This window comes from Sus scrofa, chromosome 8 (genome assembly GCF_000003025.6).
Source record: "Sus scrofa isolate TJ Tabasco breed Duroc chromosome 8, Sscrofa11.1, whole genome shotgun sequence".
In the NCBI taxonomy this organism is placed as follows: domain Eukaryota; kingdom Metazoa; phylum Chordata; class Mammalia; order Artiodactyla; family Suidae; genus Sus; species Sus scrofa.
Genome location: NC_010450.4, coordinates 66430968 through 66456231, shown reverse-complemented (window position 1 = coordinate 66456231; position 25264 = coordinate 66430968). Strand labels below are relative to the sequence as shown.

At 40.1% G+C, this 25264-nt stretch overlaps 1 pseudogene; it reads left to right on the top strand.

Moving 5' to 3' along the window:
• The window catches only part of LOC106507782, a 30496-nt pseudogene extending 8595 nt beyond the window's left edge, over positions 1–21901 (top strand).

Here is a 25264-nt window from a genome sequence, read left to right as displayed (position 1 = left end):
CTTTATGTCTTGTTTTAAAGTCCATTTTGTCTGATATGAGTATTGCAACTCTTGCTTTCCTGTCTTGTCTATTGGCGTGAAATATTTTTCCCCACCCCTTCGCTTTCAGTCTATATGTGTCCTTTGTCCTAAGGTGAGTTTCCTGTAGGCAGCATATTGAACGTTTTTGCCTTTTTATCCACTCAGCCACACTGTGTCTTTTGATTGGGGCATTCCGTCCATTGACATTTAAGGTGATAATTGATAGATGATTATTTATTGCCATTTGAAACCTCATTTTCCAGTCAACTCTATGATTCCCCATTCTTCCTTTCTTTTTTTGGTTGGATTGTCTCCGATTATTTTCTGCTTGAGGGTTTTTCTTTTCATTTTTTGCAAATGTAATGTTTGGTTTTGGCTTGTGGTTGCCCTGTTTTTTAAGTATGTCAACCCGTTCCTATAATTGTGTGTTTCAGCCTGATAGTCCTGTAGGTTCAAATACCTCATTACCATTCTAAAATTAAGAAGAAAAAAAAAGAAAAAAATTTTAAAAAGGAGTCTATTTATTTCCTTATTTCCCTTGCCCCGATTTTATGATTTTGATGACTCTTTTTTTTCTTTTTAATTTAATTTTGTTTTAAACATGTTCACGATTAAATCTGTATGCTGGCTTATTTGAGTGACTGCTCTCTGATTGTGGTTTCCTCAATCCTAGTTCTTCCTCTTCTTTTTTTTTTCTTTTTCTTTTTCCTCCCTTTCTTTCCTTCGTTTTTTTTTTTTTTGTTTTTTTTTTTTGTTTGTTTGTTTTTTTTGTTTTGCTTTAGAGAAGCCCCTTCTGTATTTCTTTTGCCTGGGTTTTGTATTGCTGTATTCTTTTAGCTTTTGTTTGTTGGAAAAAATTTTTATTTCCCCTTCTATTTTAAATGATATTCTTGCTGGTTAGAGTGTCCTAGGTTGCATAGTTTTTTCTTTTAGCACTTTAAATATCTCTTGCCATTCCCTCCTGGCCTGTATTGTTTCTGTAGAGAAATCAGCTGATTACCTTATGGGGGTTCCCTTGTTGTTAACATTCTGCTTTTCTCTGGCTGCCTTTAGGATCCTCTCTTTATCACTAACTTTTGCCATTTTTATTATAATGTCTCTTGGTGTGGGTCTATAAGGGTTCAACTTGTTTGGGCCCCTCTGTGTTTCCTGTATCTTGAACTCAGTATCCTTTAGATTTGGGACGTTTCCAGCAATAATTTCTTCAAATATATTTTCCACCCCCTTATCTTTTTCTACTCCTTCTGGAATTCCTCTTATGTGTAGATTGGACTGCTTTATATCATCCCATAGGTCTCTTATATTGCCTTCCTGTTTTTGATTTGGTTTCCTGTCTGCTGACCTGATTGGGTGATTTCCATTATTCTATCTTCCACATCACTGATTCATTCTTCTGCATTATTCCTTGTGGTTTTTACTGCCCTTAGCTCAGTTTGTAGCTCTGCAAATGAATTTTCTAGTTTTTCTTGGCTCCTCCTTATATTTTCTAGATCCTTTCTGAGGGAGTCTGCATTACGGTTCATATCTTCTCTTAATTCCTTCAGTATTTTGACTATTTCTCTTTTGAACTCAAGGTCTGTCAGACTGCAGAGACCTGGGTCTTCGTTGACTGCTTTAGGTGAGTTCTCCTGTTGGTTTAACTGGGAGTGGTTTCTCAGGTTCTTCAATTTGCTTGTTGTTTTCTTTTTCCTGGTGGAATTGTACTCTCCGTGGCCGGGCAGTGTTTGCCTTGTCACTCCCGTGGAATGTTTCCAGAGGGCTGGCATTGTTGGTCGGTCTTCTTTGAGGCAGTGTGGCTTTTCTGGAGGGTGGGCAGGGCTGACAGGGTCTCTCTGAAGCAAAGGAGGACTTCCTGAGGGCAGACAGGCCTGGGAGGTCCACACTACGATGGGAGCAAATTTCACTCGGCCAGGCAGAGCTTGCTCTGGTGTTTTTGGGCTGTGGAGCTCTTGCAGGTGGCTGGCGGTGCTGGGCAGCTGTTCTGCAGGAGTGTAGCACCGCCCAAGGGCTGGAGCAGCTATCTGGGTCACTGAGAACCCAAGAGGCTCTTCCCCAGTGCATCCCGACTAGGAAGGAGTGTCCACGAATGTAGGCAGCTCTTTTCATGGCCCAGCCAAGCTTGTTCTAGCTTTTCTGGGCTGCAGGCCTTTTTCTGGGGGCTGGCAGTGTTTGGTGCTGCTCTGCGGGGGTGTAGCCCCTCCAAAGGGCAAGCAGGCCAGGGCAGGGAGAGCCCCTGCGGTGGTAGGCTTCCGGCACTTGTTGAGGCCAGCCCTCCTGGATGGCAGGCAACCCCAGGTCTGGCACATGCATGCGTAAGGGGTGGCGGGTGGGGTATGCCCTAGGAAGCAGAGCTTTCTGATAGCTGCTGGGCTGGTAAGCTCTCTGTGGCATGGGGAGTATTCTATGGGGGCCCACCCCTTCTCTCCCCTCCCCAACACTGGCACAGACCCAGCTCTTCTCCTAGGTTCCCTCTGATGTGGCTTTCCACTTCCCTGCCCTTAGCATATTGCTCCCTTCCCCCGTGACACTCTGCTTTCTAGGCTCCCAGGCAGTCTATGCCCCATCAAACTTGACAGACTGGTTTCTCGACCTCCCAAGCAGTCTCCACTCCACCCTGCCCACAGCCCTTTCCTGGGGACTAACCTCCGGAGCCGAGGTCTCGATGCCCAGCCCCCACCCAAGCGTCTCAATTTTTGGTGACTGTGCCAGTAGTTCAGATGATCTGTTTGGTTCTTGCTTTGCTTTTTAGAACTCCAACTTACTGCTACACTCTTCTCTGCATCTGCAGATTCCTCCGCTTTGGTTGATCTTTCCGTCGAGTAGGTGGCTTTCCAGGGTGTGGGATCCCTTTCTCCTCCACAGTTCCCTTTCGAGAGCGCTCATCCAGCTCGGATTCACCTTCTTTCACTCTCTGCTTTTCTCTTGTTTTACCTAGTAATGTCCCGAGATTCTTGCCATTATTGGAGTTTAGGTTCTTCTGCCAGCGATTGGTTGCTCTTCTGTGCGAGTCGTTTATCCTGTAGATGTGTTTTTTGTGTGTGTGTTTGTGGGAGAGGGCGAGCGTGTCCCCCTACTCTTCCGCCATCGTGCCTCCCCCCTGTGGTTTTTTTCTTGTTGTTGATTTCCAGTCATAGACTGTTGTGGTCGGAAAAGATGCTTGATGTGATTTCAGTTTTCTTAAAGTTACTGAGGTTTGATTTGTAACCAAGAATGTGATCAGTCTTAGAGAATGTTCCATGCACCCTTGAGAAGAATGTGTATTCTGCTGCTTTTGGATGGAATGTCCTATAAATATCTATTACGTCCATCTGGTCTAATGCTTCATCCAGGGCCTGTGTTTCCTTATTGATTTTCTGTGTGGATGATCTGTCCATTGCTGTAAGTGGGGTGTTCATGTCCCCCACTCACACTGTGTTATTGTCGATTTGTCCTTTTAAGGTTGTTAGCAGTTGCCTTATATACTGTGGTGAACCTAGGTTGAGTGTGTAGATATGTAAAATTGTTATATCTTCTTGGATGGATCCTTCAGTCATTATGTAGTGACCTTCCTTGTCCCTTAAAATATTCTTCATTTTAAAGTCTATTTTGTCTGGCGTGAGTATTGCTACTCCAGCTTTCAATATGTGTCTCAGGGCATTCCTCCTTGGGTTTATATTATATGGTACTCATTGTGCTTCCTGGATTTGAGTGAGTGGACCCTTTCCCATGTTAGGGAAGTTTTGGGCTATTATCCCTTGGAATACTTTTTCCATCCCTTCTCTCTATTCTCCTTCTGGCACCCCTATGATACAGATGTTGGTGCATTTAACATTGTCCCAGAGTTCTCTGAGACTCTCTTCATTTGTTTTCAATCTTTTTTCTCTTTTCTGTTCTGCATCCGTGATTTCCACTAATCTGTCCTCCACCTTGCTTCTTCGTTCTTCTGCCTCCTGTATTCTGCTGTTGGCTGCTTCTAATGACTTTCTTATTTACGTTATTGTATTTTGCATCTCTTCTTGCTTAAGTTTTAAATCTTGTATTTCTTTGCTCAGTGTTTCCTGTAAGTTATCCATCTTTGCCTCCGGTTTATTTCCACTGTCTTGCATCATCTTCAGCATCAACAATCTAAAGTCTTTTTCCTGGAGGCTGAGAATCTCCTGATCACTTAGCTGATTTTCTGGGGTTTTTCCTTTCTCCCTCATTGGAGTTGTAGTTCTCTGCCTTTTCATTTTTATAGCTTTTTGGTGTGGTGACCTTTATACAGATAATAGAGTTGTAGCCTCTCCTACCTCTGGTGTCTGCCCCCCTTGTGGCTGATGTTGGTACGGGGGCTTGCTGTAGGCATCCTGATGGGAGGGACTGATGCCTGCCCACTGGTAGGTGGAGCTGATTCCTACCCCTCTGGTGGGTGGGGCTTTGTCTCTGGGTGAGATTAGAGGTGGCTGTGTTCCTGGGGGGTCTTTAGGCCTCCTGTTTACTGAGGGGTGGGGCTGTGATCCCACCTGAATTGTAGTTTGGCCTGGGGCTTCTCAGCAGTGATGGTGGGGCAAGATTTCCCCAAATGACCACCTCTAGAGATAGGCACGCTGCTGACTATTCCCAAGAGCTTTGCTTCCAATGTCCTTCCTCCACAACAAGCCACATTCACCCCTGTTTTTCCAGGAGGCCTTCTAAGAACTGCAGTCAGGTCTGCCCTTGGTTCCTATGGAGACTTTGCTTTGCCCTGGGACGCAGTGCCTTTTAAGAGTGGGGTCTCTGTTTACCCCAGTCCCTTGTAGCTCCTGCACACAAGTCCCTCTGGCCTTCAATGCCAGATGCTCCAGGGGCTCTTTCTCTCAGGGCCAGATCCCCATGCATGGGGGTTTGATGTGGGGCTCAGAACTCTCACTCCTGTAGGTGAATCTCTGTGATACAGTTACTTTCCAGTCTGTGGGGCTTCCCACCCAGGAGGTATGGGGTTGCTTATATTGAGTAATCCCCCATCCTACCTCTTGATGTGGCCTCCTCTTTGTCTTCTGGAGTAGGATATCTTTTTGAACATTTCTGGTCCATTTCATTGAAGATTGTCCAGCATTTGGTTGTGGATTTTGTTTCCTTTAGGACAGAAGTTGAGCTCCAGTCCTTCTATTCCACCATCTCAATCCCATCTCCTCTGAACATTACATTCTAAATGGCCATTTTTCATTTTCCGTCTCCATAGCTTTAGGTTTATACCTCTTTTTTGATAGTTGTGACATGTTCACTTAATTTTATGACTTTGTTTTGTTTTGTTTCTTGTCTTTTTGCCTTTTCTAGGGCTGCTCCAGTGGCATCTGGAAGTTCCCAGGCTAGGGGAAGAGTTGGAGCTGTAGCTGCTGGGCTATGCCAGAGCCACAGGCATGGGGGATCCAAGCCGCGTCTGCAATCTACACCACAGCTCACATCAATGGCGCATCCTTAACCCACAGAGCAAGGCCAGGGATTGAACCTGCAACCTCATGGTTCCTAGTAGGATTCATTAACCACTGAGCCATGATGGGAACTCCTAATGTTATGACATTTTAAAGTTTTTATTTTTGTTACTGATGGTCCTTCTCCTCCAAGAAAGACCCATATGACAGGGTTTCACATGCAATGTGCCCAGGTCAGAACCCACTTGAAACATGCATTGATTATTGCAATTTCATATTTAAAACAGACTTCTTGGTAACTGTCTGGAAACAACAGGTCCGTGAATAAGTCTCTCATAGTTTAAGTCATCATGTGTTTTCCCACGTATACATTTGGACACTTTCTGTCCTCAGAATAAAGTAGCAAATACATGTTGGGTGCCTCCCCAAAGGATGAGCAAGAAGTGGCTAGTATGTTGGACACCTGTGGGAAACACATGAGCCTTCGAAAGTGGAGATTAAACCCTATGAATATTCACATGTGATCAGCCCCATCAATAAAATTGAGATCCAGCAATCAAGGGAATTTGGGGTCATCTTTTCCAAAAGAGAGTAGAGTTTTGCCTTTTGCCTTTTTTCTACAAGGAGAAAAACCTGATAATTTTTCATCGGCTTTTTCAGGAATTAAGGGCAGCATATGAATTCCATTCTGTGACGTGTACGTCAGGTACCTCAAAGTATTATCAGCTGTGGAAGTGGAGCAGGGAAGAGTTCTACAGTAAGTCTAGCCTGTGGTATAGGCTATAATTCAGGTAGACTTCATGGTAGAAAATATGTCAGTAGTGTGAGAAGCTGCTGGGTGGTAGGTGCCCTTTGGTCATCCTTGGATGTCTGCCAAAATCAGTGTTCTGTGGGAATGACAGAAGAGCTTTCTTATTCTGCAGTCTTGCTGACGTCACTCCAGAAAAGAAAGTCTTATCATGAAAACCTGAAAGGAAGCTGATATCAGTGGAGGTGGAATATGAAGCAGCATAAGATTAGAAACTACTCAAGATTTTTTGGGCCATTTCAGAGAGTATAGATTTTAATGAGAAAGGTATTGAACCAATTTGCACCAGCATGATATTTTCTTAAATATATATATATATATATATATATATATATATATATATATAAAACATCAAGTTTCTTTCTGGACAGTGAGTTACAGGTGTGCAGAAGCTGAAACAGTGATATTGGAAAGCTGCTGCCCTAAGTCCAGGTTAGATATGAAGATGAATAGGCTTAGACAGGTGACATTGAAGACTGCAATGGCAAACAGGTTGCTTTATAATTTGGGGTTAAAATTTATAGATGTAGTAAGTCATTGACTAGTTACACAATTATATTTTATTGTTGGCCAACTATTATTATGATAATGCTAGCATTATATATTCCCATTGAGTAATTGCTTGAGGAAAACCAAATTTTTTAAGCAGAACGATAACAGATGAAGCCATTATCCTAACTATTATTGTATCCATTTCTACATGGAGTAGTGGCATCCATGTGTGCATATCCAGGCAAAAATAAGTGGGACTTTACATTCTAAGAAGTATCTTAGAATAAGAAAGTAAAGAAAATGGAATTGGATATTCTGGAAGGAAAATTATCAAGACATTTTCTTTATGACTTGGCCTTTTCCATTCTAAGGTGTCTTGTCACAACATGACGTTAATTTTACGTAGAAATAGAACTTGAACTCATATCTGCAGTAAGAGTAAAAAGATATATTTTATCTTTTTCTTAAAGATAGATATGATTTAGCAGCAAATGCACTTTATTTAGTTTGTTTGCTTGTTGTTTTGTCCTTTTAGGGCCGCAGCCAAGGCATATGGAGGTTCCCAGGCTAGGGGTCAAATCAGAACTGCAGCCGCAGGCCTACACCACAGCCACTGCCACACCAGATCTGAGCCACATCTGCAAACTAAACCACAGACCATGGCAACACGGGATCCTTAACCCACTGAGCAAGGCCAGGGATTGAACTTGCATCCTCATGGATGCTAGCCAGATTCACTTCTGCTGAGCCACGACGGGAACTGCATGCACTTTATTTAGAATCAGAAAACCTATATTTAAATCTCCCAGCTTTAGCATCTTTTAAAGTGGACATATCCTCTCCTTCTTGGAGCTAAGAGATTCTTTAGCTCTTTAGAGCTTCTTTCCTGTCTAGAATATGTAGCAGAATTACCAGTAAGAGAAAGACGAGAGAAATCATTCTGATCACATGAACATTCAAATAAAACCAGAGGAAAAAATCCAAAAATCTAGCCTTAATTGACTGTACATCACATGATGATGCATTTTCTTAACATTATTTAGAAATTAGTATGGATTTGTGTTTAACTTTAAGCCACCTCTTTTGATACTCTCAAAAAGAAATTTGGAAACTCTCATTCTGGGAAGTGTTTGGTTGTTGTTGTTGTTTTTTTTTTTTTTCTTTTTTCCTAACTTATTAAATGTATCCCCTTCTTTTTCTCCTTCGAAACAGTGGTATTTCATTTTCATCTTTACCACAAAGTACACAATTCAAAGTTCAGCCCCACCTACTATAAACTGATTGAGCAGGTCAAGGGAGGACCTTTGGATTATCAGTTTCATGCAGGTAAGTGGCTTATGCCCAGATTTAATTTGAACAAGAATTGATCATGAAGTCTATGAAAGGCATCTGGGTCTTTTTGATGCCACATCTATGTTTCCTTGACTCCGGAAGGACTGGGGAAGTACTTGTATGACCTGCAAATTTCAGCCATCAGATTAATCTAAACATTATTCTGGAAGAACTTCACCTTCGTGGGCACGAGGCAACCATCCTAGTACTTCCACCAAGCCTTCTGCTTGATCATACCAAGATCCCCTTTAAGGTGGAGATCTCCCAACTGCCAGTAACAAAAGAGGCTTTCACGGAAGAGCCTGGTAGTGGTCTCTATACAAGTTCTTTTTAAGTTCCAAAACTCTCATGGTCGAACATCCAAGTAGAACTAACAAAACTGATCAGCAGCTTACTAATATCAGACAAAAAGTATGTGACAGCACTGTTACACACAAGGAGTTTCTCAGCAGGCTACAGGCAGCTAAGGTTGATGGCTGCATTTCTGACCCTTGAAGTTTTTGTGGGGAGTTGGTGGCTGAGCTCTTCGGTGTTCCATTGAAACTCTTTTTGGTTTTCTTATGGGAATGTCTTGAGTTCCCATTGTGGCTCAGGGGAAACGAATCTGAAGAGCATCTGTGAGGACACAGGTTCAAGCCCTGGCCTCGCTCAGTGGGTTCAGAATCTGGCATTGCCGTGACCTGTGGTGTCAATGAGAGATTGTGTGCTGGACTTCTTGTGCCTTCTTCATATGTTCCTGGCAGCCTGTCGAGACTGGCAGACAAGACCACTTTCTGCAGAGCCTGGAGAACTGGCTTTCCTATACAATGAGTGCAATGATATATTCATGTTACGTATTTCTGGAGTGCGATGTGTATTATAGCAAAGTTTTAGGGGAGATTACTTTGCATGTAATCATGTTTCTTGCTTCACATATAAAATGTAAATATTTATCTGACTGTATGAAAAGTGACAGAAGGTGTTTTTAAGTGAGCAACCAAGCTCCTGTTGCCTTCTCACTTTGTTGATCATTTCTTATGCTGAGCCAAAGCACTTTATTTTAAAGGAGTTCCATTTATTTTTAACTGTATTGCTTATGCTTTTGGTGTCATATTTAGAGACTCATTGGCAAGACACATGTCAAGAAATGTTTCTTCTCTGTGTGAGGAATTTTCTGGCTTCAGGTCTCACACTTAAGTCTCTAATTGATTTCAAGTTAATTTCGGTAGTGCAGTGAGATGGGGGTCTATTTTCATTCTTTTGCATGTAAATGTCAAATGTTTTCAGCAAGAGTTATTTAAAGGACTGTCTTTCCTCATTGACTACCTTTTATGCCCTTGGGAAATATCAGGTTTTGTTTTGTTTTTCTTTTTCTTTTTTTTTTTTTTTTTCCTTCTTTGCCAGGTTGGCTTTGGCCCTCTGGGGTCTTTGTAGTTCCACATGAATTTGAAAATTGTTTTCTTTGTTCCTACTTTGACAGAAGTATCTCTGTCACCCTATCATTACTTTAAAAATCTATTCTTAAAAAATTCAAAATTTCCTTTATGGTTGTGGTCTCTTGTTTTACATAACCACTTCCCTTTTCCTTTTTTCAAGTATCTGCTCTAAATTTTCTCTGAGAAATTATTTCTTCAACAACTCAAAAACAATGTGAGACCCTGGAGTTCCTGCCATGGCTCAGTGGAAACACATCTGACTAGCATCCACGAGGATGCAGGTTCAATCCCTGGCCTTGCTCAGTGGGTTAAGGATCTGGCGTTGCCGTGAGCTGTGGTGTAAGGTCACAAACATGGCTCAGATCTGGCATTGCTGTGGCTGTGGTGTAGGCCAGCAGCTGCAGCTCTGATTCAACCCCAGCCTGGGAACCTCCATATACCGGCGTGCCCCCCTAAAATAAAAAAGACCCAAAAAAACCCCGCATGAGACCCTAAAAATTGTGGACAGAAACCACTGCACCTATCATCACTCATCTATATTCAGAGTCCAAGTTACAAAAGGCAAAGCTGAGAAAGGATAAGCTTAAAATCTCACCGTGGTGACAACTTCCGAGTCATGGACCAAGCAGTGACTGATCTACAGCTGGATCGAAGTTGTTTGTGTACTTCTGGTTCCAGCAGAAGTTTGATCCTAGTCTTGGAATCTCTCTTTTATAGTGAAGCATTAGTGGTAATAGGATGTGATTCTGTCTCTTGGTCCTTCCTAGCTCTTGGCACCTTAGAATATTCTTTTGGGAAACATATCAGTAACCTGAGAAAGAAGAATAAAGGCTCAATAAATAGAAGACAAACATTTATTTCACTCCCATAAATGTTAAAATGCTCTCAGATAGAGATTGCCGCTCAGGATCAATTTAGGATCTCCCTTGTATAGTGTATTCCAAGCATATTTTTCAAATTTTAAAAGTATAACTCATAACTTATACGATTGCCAATTGAATCATGTAATGGATACATTCAAATAACTGAGGAGGAAACTAGTAAGATGGCATCTTTTTCAAAAATATTTGTAGGAATTATTTATAAATATTTTTTGGAGAAAATGGAATGTGAAGATAGTACTATAGGATAGATATAAAAATGTTTAATTTCTTACAGGGCAAAAACATCATAATGTAGGGGATGATCTTTTCTACAAAATAGAAATAGGCAAGTTAACATTTAACTTCACAGTATCTAACCCAGACATCCACAGTACATCAATATTAAATAACAAAACAAAACATAGGCACATTTTCCTAAAGGGGCATAAATAATCCTTTAATATTTCCGTATTCAACAAATGCCACAGCATGATACCAAATGTGGTATTGCTTTTGGAAATAAGTTCCTAAAAATGTGTTTATCCTGTCAATTGTGTTTCTTAATTTTCCTGCTATATTGTCTTCATCTCAATAAAATGCATTAGGAATTCTAGATTAATCACGAAGCAGTGAAGAATTGAAAGGAAAAAAAATATCCGGTATGAAAGAATGTAAATCCACTCTATCAACCATGTGATGCTACAATTCCACTCCTAGGTTTATGACTAAGGTTAATGAACATATGTGTCCACATAAGGCATACACTTGAATGCTCTGGGCACGATTATTCACAGCAGGCACATGTGAAGACAATGCACATGTTCATCACCTGAAGAATGAATAAACAAAATGAAGTCTATCCATTTAAAAATATTATTCAGCAGCAAAAAGGAATGAAGTACTGATATATACTACCACATGGATGAACTTGGAAAAAATATGCTAAGTGAAAGAAGGGAGCCCAAAAGACCACATGGTATATGATTTCATTTAAGGTAAGTGAAATAAGCTCATTCTAGGAAAGGCAAATAAAGAAAGAAAGTAGATTAGTGGTTGTCAGGGGCTGAGACGAGGGAGAAATGGAGAATGGCTGCCAATGGGTATAGGACTTTGGGGGGGGGGCAGACATGAAATTTTCTAAAATGTAATAGTATTGATTGTTTCACAATGTTATAAATATATTAAAAACTACACAGCTGTTATGTAATGGCATGGCACATAAATTGCCTCGCAATAAAACAGCCGTAAAATTGGTGTGGGAGTAAAATAAAGCATTTCACAGAGTGAATAAGATTATACACATGATTGACATCAACAAGGCGCTGAGATGGAATATGCACTGATTATGAAATGGATGTGATAAGTTTGTCATCACCAGAATCAAACCCCTAACTAACTGAGCTTTTTCATGGTCTCTACTGTGAATAGATGGTCCTGGTCCATTCAAAACCCCTCATATTTTCTAATCAACACTTTAACATACTTAGAACATCAAGGAAAATATTCAAAAAGTCGTGTGATGAGAAACCATATAGCTGTGGTTTCCTGGTATCAGTGATATGGAGTACACAGTTCAAAAGGACACCAAAATTCTAGGCAAGGTTCCATCCACTACAATAACTGAACAGAATTCAGAAGTGAGCTCTGGTACCACACTAAGGAACATAATTTAATTCAGAATCACTAACTTGAGTTCTTGTTCCATTAAAGTTCATTTGGTAGACACTTCAGGTCAAAGGACCCCTTTTGTACTGCTCGTAGGCTCAATGTGTCAACACAGCAAATATTTCATCACTAGGTGACTATGGATGGGTGTATCTTCACTAAGGAGGGCAGGGTCTTGGGAAAAGGCACTATGATTATGAATACCAAATAAGATGATCGCTTTTAAATTTTTATTAAAAGATTTCCATTCTAGATACGATATAGTTACTTGTGGCAGTACATTTCCAAACACGAGGGGAAAAAAGATGAATAAATTATAAAAGCTCTTTTTTGAAGACACAGAAAGCTTTGGAGCAAGGAGGATGAGATAAATTGGAATTCCAGGAGAGGAGGAGACCACAATAGCAGGCTGAGGGTCACTGGCTGAGTGTCCTGTTCCATGCTAGGAGCAGGTGAGGATTCTGAGCATGGAGTAGGGCTCAGGTTTGCTCAAGCTGAAAGGCTTTATTGGCAGAGAGAAAGCAGCAAGCTTTTGGCTGCGTTCCATACTTACATATGTGTGTGGTTATTCACCATCTCAGTATTGTGTAATCACGGGGAACGCCCAGTTGATTTCTCATGGGTTACATAGGACCAATATTGGTTCTTTAAGGATTTTTCTTAGAAATTCACTGGTAAGACATTTTCCATTTAACCTGTCAGTTTGGTTTTGCTCAATCATCTTTCAGTTTATTCAGGAAAACCTACCACCTTATGTGAGGTTATGGGGAAAGCTGAAATGTGGTTAATTCAAACTTATCGGTGTACTGAATTTCTTCACTCTTATTAACCTAATTTTGAATTTTTTGGAGGACTGCACTGCAAGCCTTTGTAGCCCCTACCTAAGATGATTAAATGTGCTTAGTTTTGCATGTTTGAGTATTTACCTCCTGGAATGATTTCTAGTTTATGACTTACAGTATTTGGCCTTCAAATTGAAAACTCGGACATAGGAATCAATGGGAATGATCCACGTGGACTATTATAAGACCAGAAGTATTAATAACATAATCATGGTAGTCGCTGGTGTTCCTCAAATATGCCAACTCCTTGACGAAAGTAGTATTTCTAGCCACCAAGCTTGGGATAACTGTCCAATACTCCATGGGAAATGAGTATGAGCTGAAGTGCATCACTTCCAGGTCCAACGCTAACTGTGAGGTCCAGATAGTCCAGAGGTCTCTTTTCCTCTCTTCTGTCAATGGGAGTGTGTTCCTAACTGGCTGCTCTGTCAAGCTGAGTCCTTGTTGAGGAAATATAAGAAATAGTTGCTGCTGAATATATTGATACATGACATAAGAAATAAGCCCCTGAGATTTTGGAATGTCATGTTATTTAGCAAAGTCGTGTCGAAGGAATAATCAATAGCGGGAAAATTACAGTACTTTTAGGAAAAAAAATCAGAGATGTGATGGCCCACCCAAAATCTGGGCAGAAGTTCAGTCATGATGAACTATTTGGTTTGATTAGAGGAGAGAAATTCGCCTGGAGAGATGATCAGAGAATCAGTTATGAAAAAACAAATGGGCACTCCTGAGTAATCTTTACTTCAAATTCAAGGTCAATGAGGGATGAATGTATAATTTTTAAGCAGGAATGTGACACAGCTTACACTATCATAAATATTGAGTATTGAATTATTTGGAATGGAGCAAGATTTAAAGCAGAAATGAGCTGAAATATAGGTGCAATAGTTCCTGCAAGACTTTATAGAGATCTGAACTACAATATGATAGCAATTTTTAGTATAAATGGAGAGATTTAGGGAGTATTTGCAAAGAAAATCAATAGGATTTTCTGATAGGCTGGAAGTGGAAATTAAGTGACAGTATCCAAAATTATTCCTTGGCTCTCGTTGTATGTGACAATGTGTATGTCATCCCTTTATTTATTTCTGTATTTCTGTATTTATTGATAGAGGCCACTTAGTAGAGAATATTGTCATTTACTAAGGGGAAGAAGTAAGGCGAGCAGTTGTGAGGGAAAATTATTTGTTCATATTGGGGAGGGGATGCTGAATGAGGTACAATGCAGTATCTGGCAAGCAGCTATTAAATACACTGTCTAATATCAAGGGATAGATTATGTAGTATTTGCCATTTCTAAAATTGATAGACTCTTTTTAGATATTTGCATTCATAGAGCAACTGATTACAGAAAATTCTTACCACGTTTTCGCACCTATCTCCTGAGTCCTCCCATTCACAGCTGCCCACACAGGTGTGGCACATTTGCTACAACCTATGAACCAACATTTACATATTAATGTGAACCAATATCCATCGTTTACAATGAGGTTCATCTTATAAGGTTCATTCTTTGTGTGTGCATTACATGTTTTGATAAATGTTTAGAACATGTATCTACACTTAAACTATCATACAGATCAACAGTCCTCAAAATCCCTTGTGCTCTGCATCCTTTCTTGCCCCTAAATCTCTGGAAATCATTACTGGAGCTCTGGAGTCTATCTGAGCACTTATAACTCACAGGGGAAAGCTTGCCTGGGAACTGTGGTTAATTTTCGTCTTCTACCTTCAGAGTAGCTTCAAAGCCTCCATCACTCAGCCCTGTGTCAAGCAATATGCCTGTCTTTTAGGTCACAAATACTGGGGTCCTGCACCCTGATTGCTGACTACTGCCTTTGATCACTGAGTTGCAGGTATAGAAGCTGGCCACAGTTGTTGTGACCTTTATTAGCAGAAGCAACTTCAGGAGTTTTAAAGGATCAGTACTATGTGTTCTTTCTTTTTTCTCCATTTGGAAGCCAAGCATTGAGGAATTAGGGCATATTTATTCTTTTATTTTTTTTTATTTTTTGTCTTTTCTAGGGCCGCTCCCATGGCACGTGGAGGTTCCCAGGCTAGGGGTCTAATCGGAGCTGTAGCTGCCGGCCTATGCCAGAGCCACAGCAATGCAGGATCCAAGCCGAGTCTGTGACCTACACCACAGCTCATGGCAATGTGGGATCCTTAACCCACTGAGCAAGATCAGGGATCGAACCCACAACCTCATGGTTCCTAGTCAGATTCATTAACCACTAGCCATGGCGGCAACGCCCATAAATTTTTTAATTAAAAAAAACCCTCACATTGTAGAATTGAAAGCTATATGCATATTCAGAGAAACACACAGGTTCATCAAAGACCTGAGGAAAACCTAAGGATTTAACCTCAGCCTGATATCTAGCAAAGACAAATACTTCAGTAATTTTAGAAAAATCTAAACTAACAAAGGGGCAAATCTGATTTCTGGAGTTAGGACATCATAAAAATCAAATGCACAGTTCTCAACAAATATCACAAGGCACACAAAGATTGAAGAAACTATGGCCCAAGCAAAGGAACAGAATAAATTGAGAGAAACTGTTCCTGAAGGAGCCTGGATTTTGGAGTCTCTAGAAAAAGCCTTTAGAACCACTGTCTTAAAGATGCACACAAACCTAAAGACAGTGATAAAGAGAGGAAAATGATGTAGGAACAGAATGAAATATTGATAATGAGAAAGAAATTATTTAAAGAAATAACCAAGAAGACATTCTGGAGCTGAAAGTTACAGCAACTGAAATGGCATGAGCAGGCAAAAGACAGAATCATTGAAATTATCAAGTTGGAGGCACCAAAAGAAGAAGAAAATAAAGACAAAGAAACAAAGCCTAAAAGACTTGTAGGACGTCATTCACGTCATTCTGTGAATGAACATGGACATGGGAGTCCCAGAGTGAGAGTCACAGAAAGAGAGAAAAGGGAAGAAAGGATATTTAAAGAAGTAAATGGCTTAAAATGGCCCCAATTTAAGGAGACCCATAAATCTACACATCCAAGAAGCTGAGTAAACTTCAAGTAGGCGAAACTCAAAGAGACCGAAGCTAAGACACATTATATTCAAGTTGCTGAAAGTCAAAGATAATGCGTGAATCTTGAAAGCAGCAGCGAGAAGGGATCTGTTACCTAAAAGACAGGCATGTTGCTTGACACAGGGCTTTGTGATGGAGGCTTTGACGCTGCTGCTACTCTGAAGGGTTGAAGTTGACTAAAATTAACCACAGTTCCCAGTCAAGCTTTCCCCTGTGGGTTTCAAGTGCTCAGATAGAATCCAGAGCTCCAACAGAGGTACTTCCTGTAGCTTTGGCTAGTACAATTGTGTTTAGGTAGAGAGACCTGTCTTGATGCTTCCGATTCTGACCCTAAGCCTTGTATCTTAATGCAACTGAAAATTCATTGATTTTATGTAGATGCTTTTTGGATTAAATATTTAAATGGTACGGCTTCCCTCAAACAATTCATGAAAGGAATTCGGTTATGGATACAAAAATTCTTATGACCATTTGCAACTTAAAATAACCACAGCTCACAGCAACGCCGGATCCTTAACCCACTGAGCAGGTCCAGGGATTGAACCCACATCCTCGTGGATACTAGTTGGTTTGTTGCCACTGAGCCATGACGGGAACTCCCTGCAGAGTAAGTGTTGATAAGGAAAACAGGAGACAAGCAAAAAGACATACAGCCAAAGGTACAAAGAAGGAACCACAATGAGACTCATGGAGCAGGATGGAGAATCAGTATAGTCAAGACTCACACCCCCAAGGAGCCAATTGTTTGAGCCCACCACAGGGCTCCTTAGCCCAGTGGTTCTGCACTAGGACGTCAAGCCCCCAGGACAGGGGCTTTGAAGACCAATGCAGATTACTTTTGGAAGAGCCGAGGGCTCTTGGTAGTCAAACTGCCACAACAGAAGCGCCCATGCAGACAAATAGGGCCACCCCTAGAGCATATAGCTCTGAGGACCCACCACTTGGATGCATTGCACCACTTGGATGCATTGGATGTCTCCAAGGTCAGGAAATGTAACCAACCTCCTGCCAGATACATAAAAATAAAACACAGGAGATGAAATGAGGTGACAGAGGACTATGCTCCAAATGAAACCACACGTTAAAACCCCAGAAGAAGAACTAACGGCAGCGACCTACTTTTAAAAACAAAATCCATTTTCCTATTAAAACTTTATCTAATCTCAGCTCAACCAGGCACAAACCCCCTTTTTACTCAAAATATATTTATCGTTCACTTCTGTCATAGGTGAAGCCTAACGCAATAGGGATAGAGACCCTGTGTTGTCACAGGTGAGCCCCATTATTCACCAAAGACATCACAACTGGCCAATGCAAGTACAGACACAGACACATAAAAACATACCCACAAACCCACAAACAAAGGATCAGACAAGGTGTGGCCCCCCAAATTCTACTTCCATTCAAAAACAGGAGCCTCCAGAGTGGCGTGACTCCTCAAAGAGAATGGATCCAGAGAGTCTCATCCCAAAATGAAACAACCAAAATACAAATAAGCTACAGTCACAGGAAAATCAAAGGAACTATGCTCCAAGAATTCCACTTCTTCTCCCAGATAGAGGCCTCCAAACAGATTGGCCCAGCTGTCCAAACAGAACAGACCCAGAGTGGCTCACTTCCTGAAAGGAGATGAACCCAAATTACATGGAGAGAGTTCCCAGCCTGCACAAGCTGGAGCAACTTACTCCCAAGGGACACTAAACATGGACCATTGTTCTGGATGTTTCTCAGCTCCAAACAGCCTTGTGTCTAGGGGGACCAGTGGCTGTCAGGGAGAGTCCTTCCAGTAGCCCAGAGCAAAATGAGCTCCAGCAGCTGCTAGAGACTCAGGGAAGGCGCTGCCTCTGGGGTCAACCTGCCATGGGCACAGAATCCTGGGCTGACTTCACCATATTGTTACCTGAGTGCAATTTCATGTGCTTGAAACACAGTGAGGCCAAACAAACCAAAAATCAGCGTTTGGAGCAGGGAAAAGTTTATTGCTGGGCCTTGTAAGGAAAGGTGTGGCTTGTGCCCCCAAACCCCCAAATTCCCTGAAGGGTTTCTTTCAGCAAAGCACTTTCAAAAGCCAGGTGAGAGAGGGATGTGGTTTGTTGTTGCAAACTTCTAGGTGTAGTAATCCTTTGTTCTTGCAGCTCTCCACTTAGGTCAGGTCAGGTCAGGTCAGGGTGTTCCTGTAAACCTCCAACACAACAAATGTTATTCTCTGTTATGCAACTTTTTATCTCTATTTAAATGAACTCTTAAAGGTCAGAGACTTGAGATAGGCTATGGCTTATGTTTCAGGTCATAGGCAACATTCTTTTACAAAAGGTGCAGAGCCAGCATGACTAAGCACAAACAGCAGAGTACAGAGGTTAAAATAAAAGAAACAGATCTCATATGGAGTCAGATTTGTTCTTCCCTATTATATTTATAGGAGTACAAACCGATGCATCTACATAGCTCTCATATGACCCAATTCTGGCTGCATGTTGAAAGGAACTGAAATCATGGAATCAAACAGAGGTTTATACAACAGTGATCGCTGCAAGATCATTCACAACTGCAAAATGAATGGGTAAAGAAAATGTGATATATACACAAGATGGAATATGACTTGGACTTAAAAAGAAAGGAAATTCTGATATGTTACAACAGGTATGACCCATGAACATAAGACTAAGAAAAATAATGCTGTCAGAAGACAAGTACCGTATGATTCCATTTATATCCGATATCTTAGAGTGGTCAACTTCATAGAGATAGAAACTAGAATAAAGCTTACCAGGAGTTAGAGAGTGGAGCTATCACTTAATTATACAGAGTTTCTATTAGGGATGATGAAAATATTTGGGGTCTAGATAGTGCTGATGGTTACACAACATACATACATACATACATACATATACCACAGTAGAGGTGTTTAATGCTACCAAATTCTATACTTATAGTCCTTTAACATGATAGATGTCATTATATATTGTACTATAATAAAAAGACAATGATTCTATGTCACTGCCAAGTATATGACAAAGGTCAAAGCACTAACAATTTCTCAGTGAAGTAAATAACATCCTTCCTCTTTGTCTCTCAAGACTTTGTTTCAAAACTCCCTTGTACCAGCATGGCCTGGTAACACCCATATGTAATTGTTTCAGATACAGGTTGTCTTTTTGCCTTCATCTTCTGAGCAAGAATTGACCCGATGTTGATAGCCTATTGATTAGGATTATTGCAAGCACTTGAAAATATGGTTGAATGCTGTGAGACACAGGGGTTTGTGCTGAAAACTGTAATATTTGGATGAATGGGCACTGGGCTCCTACTGTACAACACCAGGAGCTGTGTGTGATTGGGTCACTTTGCTGTACAACAGAAACTGAAGAACCATTCATTGTAAATCAAGTATAATAAAAAAAAAAATAAGGGAGTTCCCATCGTGGCTCAGTGGAAATGTATCTGACTAGCATCCATGAGGAGGCAGGTTAGATCCCTTGCATTGCTCAGTGGGTTAAGGATCCAGTGTTGCCATGAGCTGTGGTGTTAGTTGGATTGGATCCTGCTTTGCTATGGCTGTGGCTGTGGCTGGCAGCTACAGGTCTAGTTTGACCCCTAGCCTGGGAACCTCCATATGTTGTGGGTGTGGCCCTAAAAAAAGAATTAAAAGAAAAGAAAGAGAAAAGGTCAAAAAAAAAGTTAAAAAAATGATTTAAAAAATGGTTATTTGCTAGAAAGAATAATGGAAAAGAAAATATGTGTGTAGTGTCAGTGGTTTAAAAACATGCATTACTTAATCACTCAGGGCCTCAGTTTGATCACGTGTTACCTGGAGGCATTGAATTAAATTAATTCTAACTGAACTCCTTCCTTCTGAGAGGATGTGATTCTCAAAATCTTCTAATAGAGTAGAGGCATTTATCTTTACAGGTTCTGTGGAGGTACCCAGGGAAGAAACCAGAAACTTTTGGAGCTAACACCAGGTTGTATGAATGGATTCCACAGAATGATCTTGGTAAGACCAAAGAGAAGAAAAGGTAATGGAACTAAAGGAAAAAGAGTCTGAATGATTACTCAATAGCAAATAAACCCAAGAATCTGATTTCAAAACAAACAAACAAGCAAACAATCTTATCTTCTTCACATTTCTCCTGGAGCTTGTTAAAGAAAAAATTATGCATGACATTTATTAAAGACTGTAAGGCACACTGTATTCAAGGCCGTCGTGATAAGCATAGGTGTTACTGCAATGGACTTGTACAGTATGACAGAGTTGGACTCAACTCTGAGTACAAAAGGGGAAATGGGGTATTTATGACAGAAGAACAGAGTTGGGGGAACAATGGATGGAAAATTACAAAGGAAATACCAGGGAAGGGGGAGATCTGACAAAACTAACCTGACCTAGTTCTTGCTGAAGGCACACTAAGGTGATAAGTCGTTTCTTGGGGGAAGGCGGAGGACGAGGAAACAGCTAACAAGGGTGATCACATAGCAGGGCCCAGAGAGTCTCGCTAAACTGAATTGGTAGGATGCTTGCAAAACTGGGCAATGGAGAGATAGAGAAGCCTCCAAATCAGTACCTCATTGACAAGAGAGTTCAGAGGATCCCGACCAGAATTTGGTCAAGGATAGAATCTTTGTGGAGCACTAACATAAATATGGAATTTATCATTCTTCTCTTTATGATACAATTTCCCACTCCTCTGAATCAGAGTCCAGGAAAGTACCTTTAGATCAGGCTCTCATTAATTTTTGTGCAGAATATTGTAGCAGCCTTCAGACTCTTCGTATCCATTTTCTAACTTCTCCTTTTCCTTCAGTAACTGTTTGGAAAAAAATGTCTAATAAACAGTTTCTCCAACTATATTATAAACGGTCCAGATTACTTAAGATCAAGTTCATAATCCCATCTTCTTAACAGAATACTTCATGCACTTACTCTAGTCTATCTTTCTAGCCCGTTATGCCAACAGTCTCACATTGAAACTGCACATCTCACTTCTCCTTCTCCATTCGCACAAGTACTTGGTTCCTTACATCCAACCATTTCTTTTCATTAATGTATTCTCACCCTGATAACTTGTCCAGTGGGAAGTACTCTTCATCACATACTCTGCAGGAAACTTCTCCGTTTTTTGTGGAATGGCTTAATTGCTAGAATCACTAATTGCTACATAGCCTGGAGTAATCAATGGCTGCTTTCTGTACTGACTACAGGAGTTTATATATGGCCTATTGACAGAATTATATAGAAGATGCTACCTACCTGAATTAATGAATTACACGGGTGTTATGATTTTTTCTGTTCTTGAGACCCTTATGACTTAGAATAATTATTTCTTTCTAGGTCATCCTAAAACCAGAGCTTTTATTACTCACTGTGGAACCGATGGGATGTATAAAGCTATTTATCACGGGGTCCCTATGATGGCAATCAGCACCTGTTTGGTGATCAGCATGAGAACATTGCTCACAGGAAAGCCAGAGGGGCAACTGTTGAATTAGACTTGCACACAATGGCTCGTTCTGCTCTGCTTAAGGCCTTGAAGGCAATTATTAACAACCCTTCGTGAGTATAAGATACATTGTCTTTGGAGAAGCCTTGGTATTTTAAAAGGAGTAAATTGTTTTATTCAGTTAAAGTGTTTACTCTTACATAATCACCATGAAATAGCTAACATCAAATACGACTGTCTTAGACTTCTCAAATTCTATGAAATCATTTAGATTCTCCTACTCTTATTGAGCAATAGATTCCTATCTCAAAGGAATACTAAATTTACTTAAAGAAATTAAGCTCTTGTTAAAGAGACACATATTTTTATTAATTAATCTTATTTATTTCTTAAAATGCCAATATTAACACTGTAAAGAATTTAAATGATAAAAGCATAGAGAAATAACAATGAAAAATGACTTAACTCTCCTCATGCAGCTAAAACTGTCTATCAATATAGAAAACTTACCTCAGCTATTTCCTTGAACCAAATTATAAATAGAAAAAAATGATAGGAGTTCCCATTGTGGCTCAGCATTGATGAACCTGATTAGGATCCATGAGGATGTGAGTTTGATCTCTGGCCTTGCCCAGTGAGTTAAGGATCTGGCGTTGCCGTGAGCTGTGGTGTAGGTCACAGGTGTGGCTCAGATCCCACATTGCTGTGGCTGTGGCATAGGCCTGCTGCTGCAACTCCAATTCGACCCCTAGCCTGGGAACCTCCATATGCCATGGATATGGCCCTAAAAAGGTGAAAAAGAAAAAAAAGAGAGAGCGAAAGAGAGTATAGAAACAATTCTATACAAATGAGATCATGCTGTTTGTTAACTTAACATGTCCTATAATTGTGTCTTTAAAACAAGAGAAAGACAGAGAGGTAAAACTGAGAGGTCCAAATGGAGACATAGACGACCCCAGCCTCACTGTCCCCTGTCAAAGACCAGCAGTTAGAAAGCTGCCCATGAACAAAAACATCTCTGGGAGTGGTCTGAAGGCCACTTATGAAATTTTAGCAACACTATGGGGTAAAAACAAAACAAAACACCTGAGACTAATTACACAAGAGCAGAACAGAGATAGTTTTATTCCACCTGCCTTGTCCCATCTACAAGCCAGCATTGCTCATCACCAAGAGGAAACCTGCCATCCAGAAAGGGTTCCTCACCATGAAAGGAATAGTGAGTTGAGTCACCAATTTCTAAAGCCTTTCAGGGCACCCAAATAGAAAAATGAATCCTAAGTTGTAGCTACTTTACATCTAGAGGTTGTTTTTCTTTGTTTGTTTGTTTTTTGCTATCGTAGTTTTTTTTTTTTTTTGGCTTTTGGCTTTTGCCATTTCTTGGTCCGCTCTTGCAGCATATGCAGGTTCCCAGGCTAGGGGTCTAACTGGAACTGTAGCCACTGGCCTATGCCAGAGCCACAGCAATGTGAGATCCGAGCCATGTCTACAACCTACACCACAGCTTATGGCAATGCCAGATCTTTAACCCACTGAGCAAGGCCAGGGATCGAACCCGCAACCTCATGGTTCCTAGTCGGATTCGTTCACCATTGCGCCACGATGGGAACTCCTGGTACTTTTTAAAGTATGGTAGTAGCGTAAAAATAGATACATAGACCATTCCACCGGATTGAGTGTCCAAAAATAATCTCTCACCTATAAGGTCAAATAATATTTGATGAAAGAACTAAGAGACTCAACAAAAGTGTACAACCTCTTAAATCAATGGTGCCAGGGAAACTGGATAATCACACAGAGAAGGATGAAATAGGACCCCATCTTACAACATTTACAAAAAGTAACCCGAAATGGATTAAAACTTTCAAGATAAGACCTGAAACAATACAACTCCTAGAAGAAAATGTAGGGGAAAATCCTTGATAAGGGTCTTGACAAAAATTTTTTGGATACGACACCAAACAGCACAAGGAACAAATGCAAAACCCAATGCATTGACGACATCTAACTTAAAAGCTTCTGCACCGCACAAGAAATGATTTAAAAAATGAAAGGCAACCTACAAAATGGGAGAAAATATCTTAAATTATGTATCTGATAAGATTGATACACAGAACATATTTTTTTAAAAAAAAACCTCATATAACTCAAGGAAAAAAAATGAGTAGAAATGCCAAATAGATATTTTTTCAAAGACGTACAAATGGCCAACAGTTACATGAAAGGGGACTTGATATTACTAAGCATTAGGAAATTAAAATCAAAACCACAATAAGATATCACTTCACACCCTTAGAATATACAACATCAGAGCAATGCAATTGAAAACAATCATTCACATAGGAAAAAATTTGATGATAGCCAAACATTACTTAAAATCTTAATTTCCTTCAAATTTCATTGAGATTATAAATGACGTGTAACATTGCATAAGTTTGAGGTGCAAATACATGGAAATGCTTATATATTGCAAATGATTACCACCTTAGTATTAATGAACACCTCTAAGATCTCGCATAATTACTACTCTTTTCACCTGTGGTGAGAAAATTGAAAATCTATTCACTTAGCAACTTCCACACATAATAGACTATTAGTAACAAAGATCACAATGCTGTACATTAAAGTCACCAAAACTTATTCGTCCTGTAACTGGAGGTCTGTGCCTTTGAACCATCACCTACCTCCTTTCCTTAACTGCTAGTCCTCAGAACCCATCATTCTAGTCTCTGTTACTATAAGATCAGTTTTCTTTAGATTCCATATAGAAGTGATAGCATATGGTATTTGTCTTTCTCTGTCAGACGCATTTCACTTAGCATAATGCCCTCAAGCTCCATCCATGTTGTGGCCAGTGGAAAGATTTCCTTCTATCTCACAGATAAGTAATATTCAATTTTACACATGTATCACATTAACTTCATCCAGTGGGGCAGAAGATAGATTGCAGCAAACCTAAGAATAAAGTTATTAAAAGCATTTCCCTCAAGCATGATATTTTCTGAAATAGATTTTTTTAATCAGACAAGTTTCTCTATGGAGTGTAATTTGCATGTATGCAAAATTGAAGCAAGGATATTGGAAGGCTACTACAGTAAGTCCAAGTTAGATATGAAAATGACTAGGGTTAGACTGATGGTAGTGAAGACTGCAAAGGAAAATAGATTGATTTATGATTTGTGGGTAGTATAAAATGTATAGGTATAGTAAGCAGTTAAACAATTATATGATTTTATTTTATTAAGAGCCAATTATTCTCTTGTTAATATTATCATCATATACTCCTATTGCTCAATTGCTTGAGACCTGTTTAAGCAAAAGGATTACAGATAATGTTACTGTCCTAGATGTCACTGGATCCATTTCTGCACAGGGTAATGGCCTCCAATTGTGAAGAGCCAAGCAAACAAACAAACAAACAAACAAACAAAAAGATTATAAGAAAAATCTTAGAAAAAGAAAGCAAAGCAAATAGAATTGGATGGGCTAGAAGGAAGGGTAAGATCATTGCGTTACATTTTTCAAGACTTGCCTTCTCCATTCTAAGACATCGCTTCTCAACCAAACATTAATATGACCAGAGGCAGAACTTGAATTCACATCTGCAGCAATAGTAAAAATATATTTTCTCTTTCTCTTAAAAGATAGTTGTGATGTAGCAGAAAGGTCACTGAATTTAGCATCAGAATTTTTCAATATAAATCTCCTTGCAGTAACATCTCTTAAAGCATACATGCTCTCTTCTTCTGGCAGTAAGTGATTGCCTCTTTCCTATCTAGAGTATTTAGCGGAGTTATCAGTAAGAGAAACACTCCAGAGATCATTTTGTTCAAATGAACATTCAAATAAAGTCTGAGAAAAATATGTGAAAAATCTAGTTATCACACAGTAATGGATTTTCTAACATCATGTGGAAAATGATTTTTTTTAATCCATTATTTTGGATTTGGCTTTAACATCAAGTGT